The sequence below is a fragment of the Emys orbicularis genome, chromosome 9 (genome assembly GCF_028017835.1).
Source record: "Emys orbicularis isolate rEmyOrb1 chromosome 9, rEmyOrb1.hap1, whole genome shotgun sequence".
NCBI lineage: Eukaryota > Metazoa > Chordata > Testudines > Emydidae > Emys > Emys orbicularis.
The window spans coordinates 58,287,791-58,302,875 of record NC_088691.1 but is presented as its reverse complement, the minus strand read 5'-3'; positions in this window follow the sequence as shown (position 1 = coordinate 58,302,875).

Below are 15,085 nucleotides of genomic sequence, written 5' to 3'. Positions count from 1 at the left end.
ATCCAGACTCAGGCAAATTAGGGAAACTTTTCACTGTACAGAATACCAGAAAAGGTAAAATGCCTTATTAAACCTGTGCTGACTGGAGCCTAGAGCCATCCTAGCTCCTGTTCCTTGGGCCAGTTTGACTAGGAGCAGTTGATGTTTCTCTAGTTGAGGAGCTTCCAGCAGCAGGTAAAGACTCTGTTAAGAGAAGCAGAAATACGGACTGCAGGATAGGAGCTGCAGAAAGTCATCTCAGTCCTCTCTGTGCGGGACTTCAGCCAAATGCACAAAACGTAACAGACTTGTTTTCTGTCGTTTTTCTAACACCTTCAAAGATACTCAATTCCATTGGCTGCTAACTGCAGGGGAGAAATGCTCTATATGGGGTAGCCCAGCACTGTTTGTTCTGAGAACTGGAGGGTTTTACAGCTGGGTGGGGAGCTTTGGGTACTTGTTGCTGGGGTAGAGTATTGAGAAAGAGGTCTGGCCAATGGTAATAGAGGATTGGGCAAGAAGCTGACATAGGTCCTTTTCAGTGAGGGATGTGATAAGGATGTGGCAGTTGAGGGGGTGTCAGATTGAGACAGATTAGCAATTGGGGATTTGCAGGAGAGTAACTGGGTGGCTTTTAACGGGGGGGGGGGAGGTAGGCTTGGCAGCTGGAGTGAGCGATGGAATGCAGTAGAAGCTAGGTGTATCAGGATGAGGTACAGGGAATATACAGGAGGTGGATTAGGGCACTTGATGATGGAGGGAAGGGGAGTTTCATAGGTGGGGCTGGGTGGGTGCTTGTTTTAGGGGGATGGGAGGCTTTGGCAGCTAAGAGAATGGAGTGAGGGTGCCTGTTGCAGGTTGGGAAGGCTTCAGCAACTGAAAGGGGAATTAGGTTAGGGTGCTTCTCATGGAGTGGTTAAGAGTGCTTGGTGGCTGGGAGGGGTCACAGTGCAAGATGTCAGCAGCTGGAAAAAAGGCTGGAGATTGTCATTGACCTGCAAAGCTCCATTATTTAGGGTGGAATTGGAACGTGCAGATGTATTTAAGGGTCCAGTATTGGATGGGGTGGGGGGCAGTATTTGAGATGGATGTAATTCAGCCCTGCCTGCATGAGAACAAAAGACTTGTTAGGCAAGAGGAAGGATGATCCAAGGCATTAGGGCATTAGCCTAGGACTTGGAGATTTAAACTCAACTCACTGCTCTGCCACAGACTTCTAAGTTACTTAGCCTCTCTGTATCTCAGTTCCCAGTGCTTAAAGTGATCCGGGTCACAGACCCAGGAGATAAAATGTCTACATTGCCAGCCAGGCACTGAGGGCACACATTTCAGCTGTGCATGGAGAAAACCCCTCTTGTGGTCTGGCTCCCGCACTTACCCTCTGGAAGTAGAGCAGCCAATCAGAGCTGCTGTGTAAAGCAGTCCCAGCTCTCCCCAACCTCATCTGAAGAGCCAATACCTTTCTTACAGGATGGGGGGAACAAAAAGAGCCCAGCAATTCAGGGCAGCTCCTCTGTTTCCTTCTCCCCTCTTGTGAGCAATAGGACAGCTCTTTTGCTCCTTGCAACACCTGGCCTGGGAAGGGGGTAAGCAGCCCCTGGAGCTGTTCCCTGCCAACATGGAAGGTGGAGAAGGGACCCCACTGTAGCACCGAGGCCTGGAAGAGGTGGATGAAGAGCCACAGAAGGAGTAGAGATGAGGCTTGGGGGGACATGGGGGCAGAATTGATGGGGGGAACAGGCAGATATGTCACTTACATTTCTGTAGAAAATTACAGACCCCCACACTTTTTTTCAGACCACTTTAAGAATGGTCAGGTCCTGTGACCGGATTCCCAGGAGAGCCAGCTGAGGTCACTCAATTAGGGTGAACTGCAAAGAATGGGGCAGACAATCCCCAAAGCTGGTGGATATTCCAATACTTAGATTTACCAAGCCAGCATAAAACAGCTTCTTTATTACCTCACTGGTTACTCAGAAGTCAATAACACAGTTCCCTTAAAGTACCCAGCCTCAGGCCTCCACTCAGATACCCAAGTCAAATATGATGAAGATTAATGAAAATCTTATTCATCATATAAAAAAGTTCTGCCAATCCCAAAGGATCGGACACATTACCTCCCAGTTTAATGAATATTCCAGATCTTACCCAAATACATGCTACAGCCTATTCTTATTAACTAAACTAAAATTTATTTAAAAAGGAGAGTGAGAGAGTATAGGTTAAAAAATTAATATACATTAATTAACTCGAGAGGTCATCGAGTCCAGTCCCCTGCCCTCATGGCAGGACCAAATACTGTCTAGACCATCCCTGATAGACATTTATCTAACCTACTCTTAAATATCTCCAGAGATGGAGATTCCACAACCTCCCTCGGCAATTTATTCCAGTGTTTAACCACCCTGACAGTTAGGAACTTTTTCGTAATGTCCAACCTAAACCTCCCTTGCTGCAGTTTAAGCCCATTACTTCTTGTTCTATCCTTAGAGGCTAAGATGAACAAGTTTTCTCCCACCTCCTTATGACACCCTTTTAGATACCTGAAGACTGCTATCATGTCCCCTCTCAGTCTTCTCTTTTCCAAACTCAACAAACCCAATTCTTTCAGCCTTTCTTCATAGGTCATGTTCTCTAGACCTTTATTCATTCTTGTTGCTCTTCTCTGGACCCTCTCCAATTTCTCCACATCTTTCTTGAAATGCGGTGCTCAGAACTGGACACAATACTCCAGTTGAGGCCTAACCAGCGCAGAGTAGAGCGGAAGAATGACTTCTCGTGTCTTGCTCACAACACACCTGTTAATGCATCCCAGAATCATGTTTGCTTTTTTTGCAACAGCATCACACTGTTGACTCATATTTAGCTTGTGGTCCACTATAACCCCTAGATCCCTTTCTGCCATATTCCTTCCTAGACAGTCTCTTCCCATTTTGTATGTATGAAACTGATTGTTCCTTCCTAAGTGAAGTACTTTGCATTTGTCTTTATTAAACTTCATCCTGTTTACCTCAGACCATTTCTCCAATTTGTCCAGATCATTTTGAATTTTGACCCTGTCCTCCAAAGCAGTTGCAATCCCTCCCAGTTTGGTATCATCTGCAAACTTAATAAGTGTACTTTCTATGCCAATATCTAAGTCGTTGATGAAGATATTGAACAGAGCCGGTCCCAAAACAGACCCCTGCGGAACCCCACTTGTTATACCTTTCCAGCAGGATTGGGAACCATTAATAACTACCCTCTGAGTACAGTTATCCAGCCAGTTATACACCCACCTTATAGTAGCCCCATCTGAGTTATATTTGCCTAGTTTATCGATAAGAATATCATGCGAGACCATATCAAATGCCTTACTAAAGTCTAGGTATACCACATCCACAGCTTCTCCCTTATCCACAAGACTCGTCATCCTATCAAAGAAAGCTATCAGATTGGTTTGACATGATTTGTTCTTACAAATCCATGCTGGCTATTCCTTATCACCTTACACCTTCCAAGTGTTTGCAGATGATTTCCTTAATTACTTGCTCCATTATCTTCCCTGGCACAGAAGTTAAACTAACTGGTCTGTAGTTTCCTGGGTTGTTTTTATTTCCCTTTTTGTAGATGGGCACTATGTTTGCCCTTTTCCAGTCTTCTGGAATCTCTCCTGTCTCCCATGATTTTCCAAAGATAATAGCTAGAGGCTCAGATACCTCCTCTGTTAGCTCCTTGAGTATTCTAGGATGCATTTCATCAGGCCCTGGGGACTTGCAGGCATCTAACTTTTCTAAGAGATTTTTAACTTGTTCTTTTTTTATTTTATCTTCTAAACCTACCCCCTTCCCATTAGCATTCACTATGTTAGGCATTCGTTCAGACTTCTCGGTGAAGACCGAAACAAAGAAGTCATTAAGCATCTCTGCCATTTCCAAGTTTCCTGTTACTGTTTCTCCCTCCTCACTGAGCAGTGGGCCTACCCTGTCTTTGGTCTTCCTCTTGCTTCTAATGTATTGATAAAAAGTCTTCTTGTTTCCCTTTATTCCCGTAGCTAGTTTGAGCTCATTTTGTGCCTTTGCCTTTCTAATCTTGCCCCTACATTCCTGTGTTGTTTGCCTATATTCATCCTTTGTAATTTGTCCTAGCTTCCATTTTTTATATGACTCCTTTTTATTTTTTAGATCCTGCAAGATCTCGTGGTTAAGCCAAGGTGGTCTTTTGCCACATTTTCTATCTTTCCTACCCAGCGGAATAGCTTGCTTTTGGGCCCTTAATAGTGTCCCTTTGAAAAACTGCCAACTCTCCTCAGTTGTTTTTCCCCTCAGTCTTGATTCCCATGGGACCTTACCTATCAGCTCTCTGAGCTTACCAAAATCCGCCTTCCTGAAATCCATTGTCTCTATTTTGCTGTACTCCCTTCTACCCTTCCTTAGAATTGTGAACTCTATGATTTCATGATCACTTTCACCCAAGCTACCTTCCACTTTCAAATTCTCAACAAGTTCCTCCCTATTTGTTAAAATCAAATCTAGAACAGCTTCCCCCCAGTAGCTTTTTCAACCTTCTGAAATAAAAAGTTGTCTGCAATGCAGTCCAAGAACTTATTGGATAGTCTGTGCCCCGCTGTGTTATTTTCCCAACATATATCTGGATAGTTGAAGTCCCCCATCACCACCAGATCTTGGGCTTTGGATGATTTTGTTAGTTGTTTAAAAAAAGCCACATCCACCTCTTCCACCTGGTTAGGTGGCCTGTAGTAGACCCCTAGGATGACATCACCCTTGTTTTTTACCCCTTTTAGCCTAACCCAGAGACTCTCAACACTTCTGTCTCCTATGTCCATCTCCACCTCAGTCCAAGTGTGTACATTTTTAATATACAAGGCAACACCTCCTCCCTTTTCCCCCTGTCTATCCTTCCTGAGCAAATTGTAACCCATCCATACCAACATTCCAATCATGTGTATTATCCCACCAAGTTTCGGTGATGCCAGCAATGTCATAGTTGTATTTATTTATTAGCACTTCCAGTTCTTCCTGCTTGTTACCCATACTTCTCGCATTTGTATATAGGCATCTAAGATACTGATTTGATTTTGCCTCCCAGTTTTGCCCTGACCCTCCTTTCGCTCTGCCATTATAGCCCACGCTCCCTCTTATTTCCGACCCATCTCCCAGGTCTCCATGTTCTCCACTTAAACCTGTGGGCTTTGCTCACCTGTCCCCGTCAAACCTAGTTTAAAGCCCTCCTCACTAGGTTAGCCAGTCTGTGTCCAAATAGGGTCTTTCCCCTCCTCGAAAGGTGAACGCCATCTCTGCCTAGCAGTCCTTCCTGTAATAGCATCCCGTGGTCAAGGAAGCCAAAGCCCTCCTGGCGACACCATCTTCGCAGCCAGGCATTCACCTTCACGATGCACCTGTCTCTGTTAATATTCCCTTTTGATCTCTGAATTAGTAGTTATAGTGACAGACAGGAACTGTCCGTTTACATGGCTAACATTTATGAGTACACAATTACTATCACTTCTAACTTCTAACAATATAGGTTTGCATTTCAAAGTTCTAGCCTGTCTAGCATTGAATGGCCCTAATTACCATTTCTAACATGTCTCTACAGGTTGGCTCTGGGTTAGTTAGCCTGCAAGCTGCTTAACCCTTTCTGGCCATATATTACACTTCGTACCGGATTCGTTGCAATTATATAACAGTGGTAGCAACAATGGTTTGCATAATTATATTTTAATCAGACAACATCAAGGTCCCCATCTGTAAAATGGGGATAATCCGTATCTCACAGGGGAATTGTGAGGATAAAAACATTAAATATTGCACAATATTCTGATACTATGGTAACGGGCCATATAAGTACCTAAAATAAATAGGTTGAGTGTGTAAGGGCTTTTCTATACACAAACTTACACTCGTTTAGTTAAATTTGTTCTATGAAATCAGTGTGAACATTCTTATTTCAGTCTGAATGGCATATTGCAGTTAATAATGAAACCTATTTAAAACTATTCTGAATCAACTTAAAGCTAAACAGAAGTAAGAAAGTTCTGACACATTTTGTACCCATTTAATTAATCAGGTTTAACAATCAAAGCCTAGTTTAGTCAGTGGAAGTCTAGGTTTTTGCCAAATGGTTCAAACAAGACAGCTCTACATAACATGAAATTCAGTGAGCATAGAGTTGCCATCACCTGCCTGAAATTTTTCAGAAAAATCCTATTTTGATATCTGTCAAATCCTGCCTGATTAGCTTGCAGGGAATTAGTACAAAATAGAAATTGGATTTGGACAGGAACTCCTCCCCCTGGCCAGATCATTGTGATATTACATTACCACATCATGATATAACATGGTGCAATACATTTCTATCTCACTAAGCAAAGCTCAAACATTAGTACAAGAGAATAAGGGTGGCTTGAGCTGTCTTAAGTGATAACACCTATTTGGTAGCTTGACAGCCTGAGGGTATGTCTACACTACGAAATTAGGTCGAATTAATAGAAGCCGGTTTTATAGAAATCGGTTGTATACAGCCGATTGTGTGTCCCCCCACATAAAATGCTCTAAGTGCTCTAGTCGGCGGACCGCGTCCACAGTACCGAGGCTAGCGTCGACTTCCGGAGCATTGCACTATGGGTAGCTATCCCACAGTTCCCGCAGTCTCCGCCGCCCATTGGAATTCTGGGTTGAGATCCCAATGCCCGAATGATGCAAAACAGTGTCGCGGGGGGTTCTGGGTACATGTCGTCAGGCCCCTCCCCCTCCGCCAGAGCAACGGCAGACAATAGATTCGCGCCTTTTTACCTGGGTTACCTGTGCAGACAACATACCACAGCAAGCATGGAGCCCGCTCAGCTCAGCTCACCGTCACCATATGTCATCTGGGTGCCGGCAGACGTGGGACTGCATTGCTACACAGCAGCAGCAGCTAACTGCCTTTTGGCGGTAGACGGTGCAGCATGACTGGTAGCCTTCATCGGCGATCTGGGTGCTGGCAGCCGTGGGGCTGGCAGCCGTAGGGCTGCATTGCACCAGCCCTTGCCTTTTGCCTTTTGGCAGTAGATGGTTTATTACGACTGGTAACCGTCATCATCGTATTGCAGTGGCTGTCGATCATGGGCACCTGGGCAGACATGTTCAGTCCAGCAGTGGCTGGAACTCCGTATGTCCCCCAGTCCCCCATCCCCCCAGTCATATTCTGCTGCCTTCACAATGATGATGATGGCTATCAGTCGTAGTATGCCATTTTCTGCCAAGCGCCCTGTTGGATCATCGCACATTAGCAGAGTCTTCCCTGAGCAGCAGATCGTGCAATAGGCCTGAAGGCTACTGCCAAGCGCCCAGTATTTGCTGCCAAGCACCCAGAAGATGCCGAGGGCTATCAGTCATGCTGCACCGTCGTCTTAAGATGTAAAAAATAGATTTGTTCTGTATTCATTTGCTTCCCCCCTTCCTCCGTCAAATCAACGGCCTGCTAAACCCAGGCTTTTGAGTTCAATCTTTAGGGGGGGGGGGGCATTCTGTGTGACAGTTGTTTGTGTTTTTCCCTGATGCACAGCCACCTTTGTTGATTTTAATTCCCTGTACCTGTACGCCATGTCGTCACTCGCCCCTCCCTCCCTCCCTCCCCTGGTCCGTCAGATACTAGTTTCGCGCCTTTTTTCAGACCAGACGCCATAGCTAGCACTGGGATCATGGAGCCCGCTCAGATCACCGCGGCAATTATGAGCACTATGAACACCATGCGCATTGTCCTGGAGTATATGCAGAGCCAGGACATGCCAAAGCAAAACCAGGACCAGCCGAGGAGGCGATTGCAGCGCGGCGATGAGAGTGATGAGGAAATTGACATGGACATAGACCTCTCACAAGGCACAGGCCCCAGCAATGTGGAAATCATGGTGTTACTGGGGCAGGTTCATGCCGTGGAATGCCGATTCTGGGCCCGGGAAACAAGCACAGACTGGTGGGACCGCATCGTGCTGCAGGTGTGGGACGATTCCCAGTGGCTGCGAAACTTTCACATGCGTAAGGGCACTTTCATGGAACTTTGTGACTTGCTTTCCCCTGCCCTGAAGCACCAGAATACCAGGATGAGAGCAGCCCTCACAGTTGAGAAGCGAGTGGCGATAGCCCTGTGGAAGCTTGCAACGCCAGACAGCTACCGGTCAGTCGGGAATCAATTTGGAGTGGGCAAATCTACTGTGGGGGCTGCTGTGATCCAAGTTGCCAGGGCAATGAAAGACCTGGTGATATCAAGGGTAGTGACTCTGGGAAACGTGCAGGCCATAGTGGATGGCTTTGCTGCAATGGGATTCCCAAACTGTGGTGGGGCCATAGACGGAACCCATATCCCTATCTTGGCACCGGAGCACCAAGCCACCGAGTACATAAACCGCAAGGGGTACTTTTCAATGCTGCTGCAAGCCCTGGTGGATCACAAGGGACGTTTCACCAACATCAACGTGGGCTGGCCGGGAAGGGTACATGATGCTCGCGTCTTCAGGCACTCTGCTCTGTTTCGAAAGCTGGAGGAAGGGACTTTCTTCCCGGACCAGAAAATAACCGTTGGGGATGTTGAAATGCCTATCGTGATCCTTGGGGACCCAGCCTACCCCTTAATGCCATGGCTCATGAAGCCGTACACAGGCAGCCTGGACAGTAGTCAGGACCTGTTCAACTACAGGCTGAGCAAGTGCCGAATGGTGGTGGAATGTGCATTTGGGCGTTTAAAAGCGCGCTGGCGCAGCTTACTGACTCGCTCAGACCTCAGCGAAAAGAATATCGCCATTGTTATTGCTGCTTGCTGTGCGCTCCACAATATCTGTGAGAGTAAGGGGGAGACATTTATGGCGGGGTGGGAGGTTGAGGCAAATCGTCTGGCCGCTGATTACGCGCAGCCAGACACCAGGGCGGTTAGAGGAGCACAGCATGGCGCGGTGCGCATCAGAGAAGCTTTGAAAACGAGTTTTGTGACTGGCCAGGCTACGGTGTGAAACTTCTGTTTGTTTCTCCTTGATGAACCCTCCGCCCCTCCCCCCCCCCACCACCCGGTTAACTCTACTTCCCTGTAAACCAACCTCCCCACCCTCCCCTACCCTCCCCCCTTCGAGCACCACTTGCAGAGGCAATAAAGTCATTGATACTTCACATTCATGCATTCTTTATTAATTCATCACACAACTAGGGGGATAATTGCAAAAGTAGCCCGGGATGGGTGGGGGAGGAGGGAAGGAAAAGGACACACTGCAGTTTAAAACTTTAACTCTTATTGAAGGCCAGCCTTCTGATGCTAGGGCAATCATCTGGGGTGGAGTGACTGGGTGGCCGGAGGCCCCCCCACCGTGTTCTTGGGCGTCTGGGTGAGGAGGCTATGGAACTTGGGGAGGAGGGCTGTTGGTTACACAGGGGCTGTAGCGGCGGTCTCTGCTCCTGCTGCCTTTCCTGCAGCTCAACCATACGCTGGAGCATATCAGTTTGATGCTTCAGCAGCCGGAGCATCGACTCTTGCCTTCTGTCTGCAAGCTGACGCCACCTATCATCTTCAGCCCGCAACTTGCTCTGTTCATCCCACGATTCAGCACGCCACCTCTCCTCTCGTTGATATTGGGCTTTTCTATAATCAGTCATTGACTGCCTCCACGCATTCTGCTGTGCTCTGTCAGCGTGGGAGGACATCTGTAGTTCTGTAAACATGTCATCACGTGTCCTTCGCTTTCTCTTTCTAATCTTCACTAGCCTCTGTGAAGGAGAAACATTTGCAGCTGGTGGAGGAGAAGGGAGAGGTGGTTAAAAAAGACACATTTTAGAGAACAATGGGTACACTCTTTCACGTTAAATTTTGCTGTTCACATTACACAGCACATGTGCTTTCGTTACAAGGTCGCATTTTTCCTCTTATATTGAGGGCCTGCCGGTTTGGTGTGAGAGATCACTCACGCAGTGCCAGGCCACAGATTTCAGCTTGCAGGCAGCCATGGTAAGACACAGTCTTTTGGCTTTTTTAACCTTCTTAACATGTGGGAATGGTTTAAAACAGTAGTGCTCTCATTTCCCATACCAAGCACCCGTTGGGTTGGCCATTTAAAATGGGTTTGCAATGTAAAAGGAGGGGCTACGGTTTCAGGGTTAACATGCAGCACAAACCCAACTAATTCCCCTCCCCCACACCCAATTCTCTGGGATGATCACTTCACCCCTCCCCCCACCGCATGGCTAACAGCGGGGAATATTTCTGTTCAGCAGAGCAGGAACGGGCACCTCTGAATGTCCCCTTAATAAAATTGCCCCATTTCAACCAGGTGAACGTGAATGATATCACTCTCCTGAGGATAACAAAGAGCGATCAGGAATGGATGTTGTCTGCATGCCAGCAAACACCGGGACCATACGCTGCCATGCTTTGTTATGCAATGATTCCAGACTACATGCTACTGGCCTGGCGTGGTAAAGTGTCCTACCATGGCGGACGGGATAAGGCAGCCCTCCCCAGAAACCTTTTGCAAAGGCTTTGGGAGTACATGAAGGAGAGCTTTCTGGAGATGTCCCTGGAGGATTTCCGCTCCATCCCCATACACGTTAACAGACTTTTCCAGTAGCTGTACTGGCCGCGATTGCCAGGGCAAATTAATCATTAAACATGCTTGCTTTTAAACCATGTGTAATATTTACAAAGGTACACTCACCAGAGGTCCCCTGTGTGCCCTCAGGGTCTTCGGTGAGTTCGGGGGTTACTGGTTCCAGGTCCAGGGTGACAAACATATCCTGGCTGTTGGGGAAACCAGTTTCTCCGCTTCCTTGCGGCTGTGAGCTATCTACATTTCCTCCATCCTCCTCTTCCGAACCCTCTTCCCTGTGTGTTTCTCCAGTGAGGGAGTCATAGCACACGGTTGGGGTAGTGGTGGCTGCACCCCCTAGAATGGCATGCAGCTCCGCGTAGAAGCGGCATGTTTGCGGCTCAGCCCCGGACCTTCCGTTTGCTTCTCTGGCTTTGTGGTAGGCTTGCCTTAGCTCCTTAATTTTCACGCGGCACTGCTGTGCATCCCTGTTATGGCCTCTTTCCTTCATGGCCTTGGAGACCTTTTCTAATATTTTGCCATTTCGTTTACTGCTTCGGAGTTCGGCCAGCACTGATTCATCTCCCCATATGGCGAGCAGATCCCGTACCTCCCGTTCTGTCCATGCTGGAGCTCTTTTGCGATCCTGGGACTCCATCACGGTTACCTGTGCTGATAAGCTCTGCGTGGTCACCTGTGCTCTCCACGCTGAGCAAACAGGAAATGAAATTCAAACGTTCGCGGGGCTTTTCCTGTCTACCTGGCCAGTGCATCTGAGTTGAGAGTGCTGTCCAGAGCGGTCACAATGAAGCACTGTGGGATAGCTCCCGGAGGCCAATAACATAGAATTCCGTCCACACTACCCCAATTCCGACCCCCTAAGGCCGATTTTATCGCTAATCCCCTCGTCGGAGGTGGAGTAAAGAAACCGGTTTAAAGGGCCCTTTAAGTCGAAAGAAAGGGCTTCGTCGTGTGAACGTGTCCAGGCTTAATTCGATTTAACGCGGCTAAAGTCGACCTAAACTCGTAGTGTAGACCAGGCCTGAGACACAATCTAATCATCCTGCAAGAGTCTTCTGTAAGTGTTTTCCTCCGTCCTCAGCAGCAGCATGCTATGAACCTGAGGGCATGTTTAAGCTACAAAACTATGTTGACCTAAATTACGTTGGCATACAGCTGCCGCAGTAATTAAATCGCTTTTGTGTGTCCACTCCTTGTATGGGGGTGTGTGCGACCTCACCAGGAGCAGTTGTACCGATTGTACTGTCAGTGTGGGGCATTGTGGGATGGCTTCCAAAAGCCAGTAACAGTTGATGTAAGTAATACAGTCTCTATACTGACAATGAATCAACCTAACTACATTGATATTGACTCTACGCCTCTCGTGGAAGTGGAGTTATTAAGTCGATGTAGAGAGGTAGTTGCGTCAGCGGGAGCGAAATTTTAGTGTAGACACTTACGTAGTTAGGTCGACACAACACAGCTTATGTCTTATGTATAGAGTTTAGATTGATATAATTAGATCTATGCAGTGTCAGTGTAGACATTGTGTTACTTACATCACCTGTTAGTGGCCTCCAGAAAGTGTCCCACAGTGTCCCATTTTGATCTCCGCTGCCCAGCGGCCAGGTACCCAGGAAGCCAACCCTCCCCTTTAAAGCCTCATGAAATTTTGAAATTGCATTTCCTGTTTGCCGGGCTTAGAGAGCTCATCTAGCAACTCTAGAACATGCCTAGCAACTGCCCAGCTGACCATGCTGGCTTCATGTTGTAGACGCGCTCCTGTCTGGAGTACACAGGAGCAGGGCCGCCCAAAGGATTCAGGGGGCCTGGGGCAAAGCGGGGGAGCTGCGGCGCCTGTACTCACCAGGCGGCGCTCCGAGTCTGCGGCAGTGGGGGTGGCGGGTCCTTCAGTCGCTCTGCGTCTTCGACAGCACTGAAGGACCCGCTGCCAAAATGCTGCCGAAGACCCAGAGCAACTGAAGGGCCCGCCGCCGAAGTGCCGCCGAAGACCCGGACCACCGCCAGGGCTCGCGGGGCCCCTGCAGGGCCTGGGGCAAATTGCCCCACTTGCCGCCCCCCCCCCCCCCCCCCGGCGGCCCTGCACAGGAGTTGGGTCTCCTGGGTTTGTGGGGAGAAGAGGCTGTGCAGGCATAGCTCCGATCCAGCTGTAGAAACGTTGACATATACAAGCAGATCGCTTGGGGCATGGAGGAGGAGGGCTACAAAAGGGACCAGCAGCAGTGCTGCGTGAAAGCCAAGGAGCTGCAGCAGGGGTACCAGAAGGCAAGGGAGGCTAACAATCACTCTGTTGTGGAGCCTCAGATGTGCTGCTTTGACAGAGAACTGCATGCCATCCTCGGAGGAGACCCCACCACCACTCCCAAGAGCCCTGTAGATAATTTGGAGGTGCCTGAGTCATAGGCCTCCACTGTGAACAGCAAGGAGGAGGAGGAGGAAGAGAGGGAGGAGTATGGGGAACAGGTGACCAGGGGGATCCAGTGGCGCAGCAAGCCAGGACCTGTTTTAGAGTTCTGGGCAGTCCAGACAGTCCCTACAGTCCAGCACGGGTGAGCATGATGCAGGGGAAGGAACCTGTAGTAAATGTGCAGTTTGCTTTGAAATTGCAGGGATGGAACCTCTAAAGTAGCAGGACACATCTATTGATTTATTCTTTTTTACTTATGCTAGAAAAGGTAGTGAAATCACCAACAGAGGTAGAGTTGCTGTCTGCTTCTCATTCACCTGTTCAGCTAGGCAGAGGGGGCCCCGTGGAACAGTTTGTTTATGTGCACCGGGATATCCCGTGAATCCTCCATAGAGATCTCGAGGAAACTTTCATGGAAGTAGTCTGCAATCCTCTGTTGAAGGTTTCTGCGAAGGGCTGCCTTATTTCTTCCGCTGTGGTACGACATTTCCCTGCGCCACCCAGAAATTACTTCAACATGCACCACTGCAGCACACAGGCTAGCAGCATATGGCCCCAGTCTGCAGATGGATGCAGCAGGAGCTGTTTCCTTTCAGCCTCCGTTACCTTCAGGAGTGAGATATCAGCTAAAATCACCAGTGCCTATGGAAAACAGTGCCAGTATTCAGTTCAATTGCCCTGTCTGCATATACTCATGCCTGTAAGCTATCCCCCTTATTTCCCCAACACCCCCAGCCACCCAGGGCCATGGTCACCATGACTGGAGTATCACCATGCTCAATGAATCTCAAGGAGAAGTGAGAATGTAGTGCTTGCAACTTGTGTGGATAAAGGGGAGTGAGTTCAGTATACCCAGTTTTGATTTATCTCGTGAATACAGCCACAATAGTACCTCTGTGCACTGTATCTTTTGCAACTGGAAATGTGGCCTTGAGGGTCTCTCCATCCACACCAGCAGAGCAACTCAGCCAGATAAGGAGGAGCAAGAAGAGGATGTGGGATGACAAGTTCCAAAAGATCCTGCAAGCCTCTGCTGCTTTAGATATCAAGCCACAGGTCTTGGAAGATCATCCTCGCGAACAGCATGGGCAGGGATAGAGCGGAGAGGAGAAAGCTGCAGGAAAAGGAGGGGGACATACAACAAAAGATGCTGGCGCTTCTCAAGCAGCAAACATCTCTGCCTCAGACTCTTGTTGACCTTCAGGTTCAAAAGTCCCATGCTTGCTTCCCTCTGAAGCCCATAAAGAACTGCACCTCCCTATATCCCCCTCCCTGCCACATTCCACATGGCATCTTGGGCTGCTGCATGACCCCTACCACTCCACCCCAGGGGAGAGTACAATCACAGCCGCACATACACTGAGCTGTGAAAGACACGTTTGGTTTACGTTTCTGAAATCGAAATGACTGTTCTTTCCCCTTTAGAAGTTCTTTTCCCTTTATTTATTATGTTTTATTCAGTTATAAATGTGTCTGTCTGCATGGGTTTGGAATCAAAGTCCATTTCTGGAAACTTAATTCATCTTTAATAGTTCACAACATATGCAGGCTGGGGCTGACACTATTCACAGATAACAGCAATGGTGCATTTGCAATGTTATATTAGTACACACAGAGCACTCATTACAAGGTTCATACCAGAGTGCAAAAGAGCAATGCCAGGTAAAGCACACTACAGAAACACATATCACTGTGGCTCACTATTGAAATGGTATTTCAAAGCCGCCCTGAGCCCAAATAGCTCTGCATTGAGCTCTTCTTATAGCCCTAGTATCCAGCTGCTCAAAATCAGCAGACAGCTGGTTCACCTCCACCCCGGCAGAAACTCTTCCCCCTTTGCTTCACAGATATTATGCAGGACACAGCAGGCAGCTATAACCATTGGGATATTTTTTTCACTGAGGTCCAATCTTTTGAATAGACAGCACCAGTGACCTTTCAAACAGCCAAAGGCACATTCAACTGTCATTCTGCATCTGTTGAGCCTGTAGTTGAAATGCTCCTTGGTGCTGTTGATGTGGCCGGAGTATGGCTTCATGAGCCATGGGAATAAGGGGTAGGCTGGGTCTCCCAGGATCACTATTGGCATTTCAATGTCCCCAATGGTAATCCACCAGCCTGGAAAGAAAATC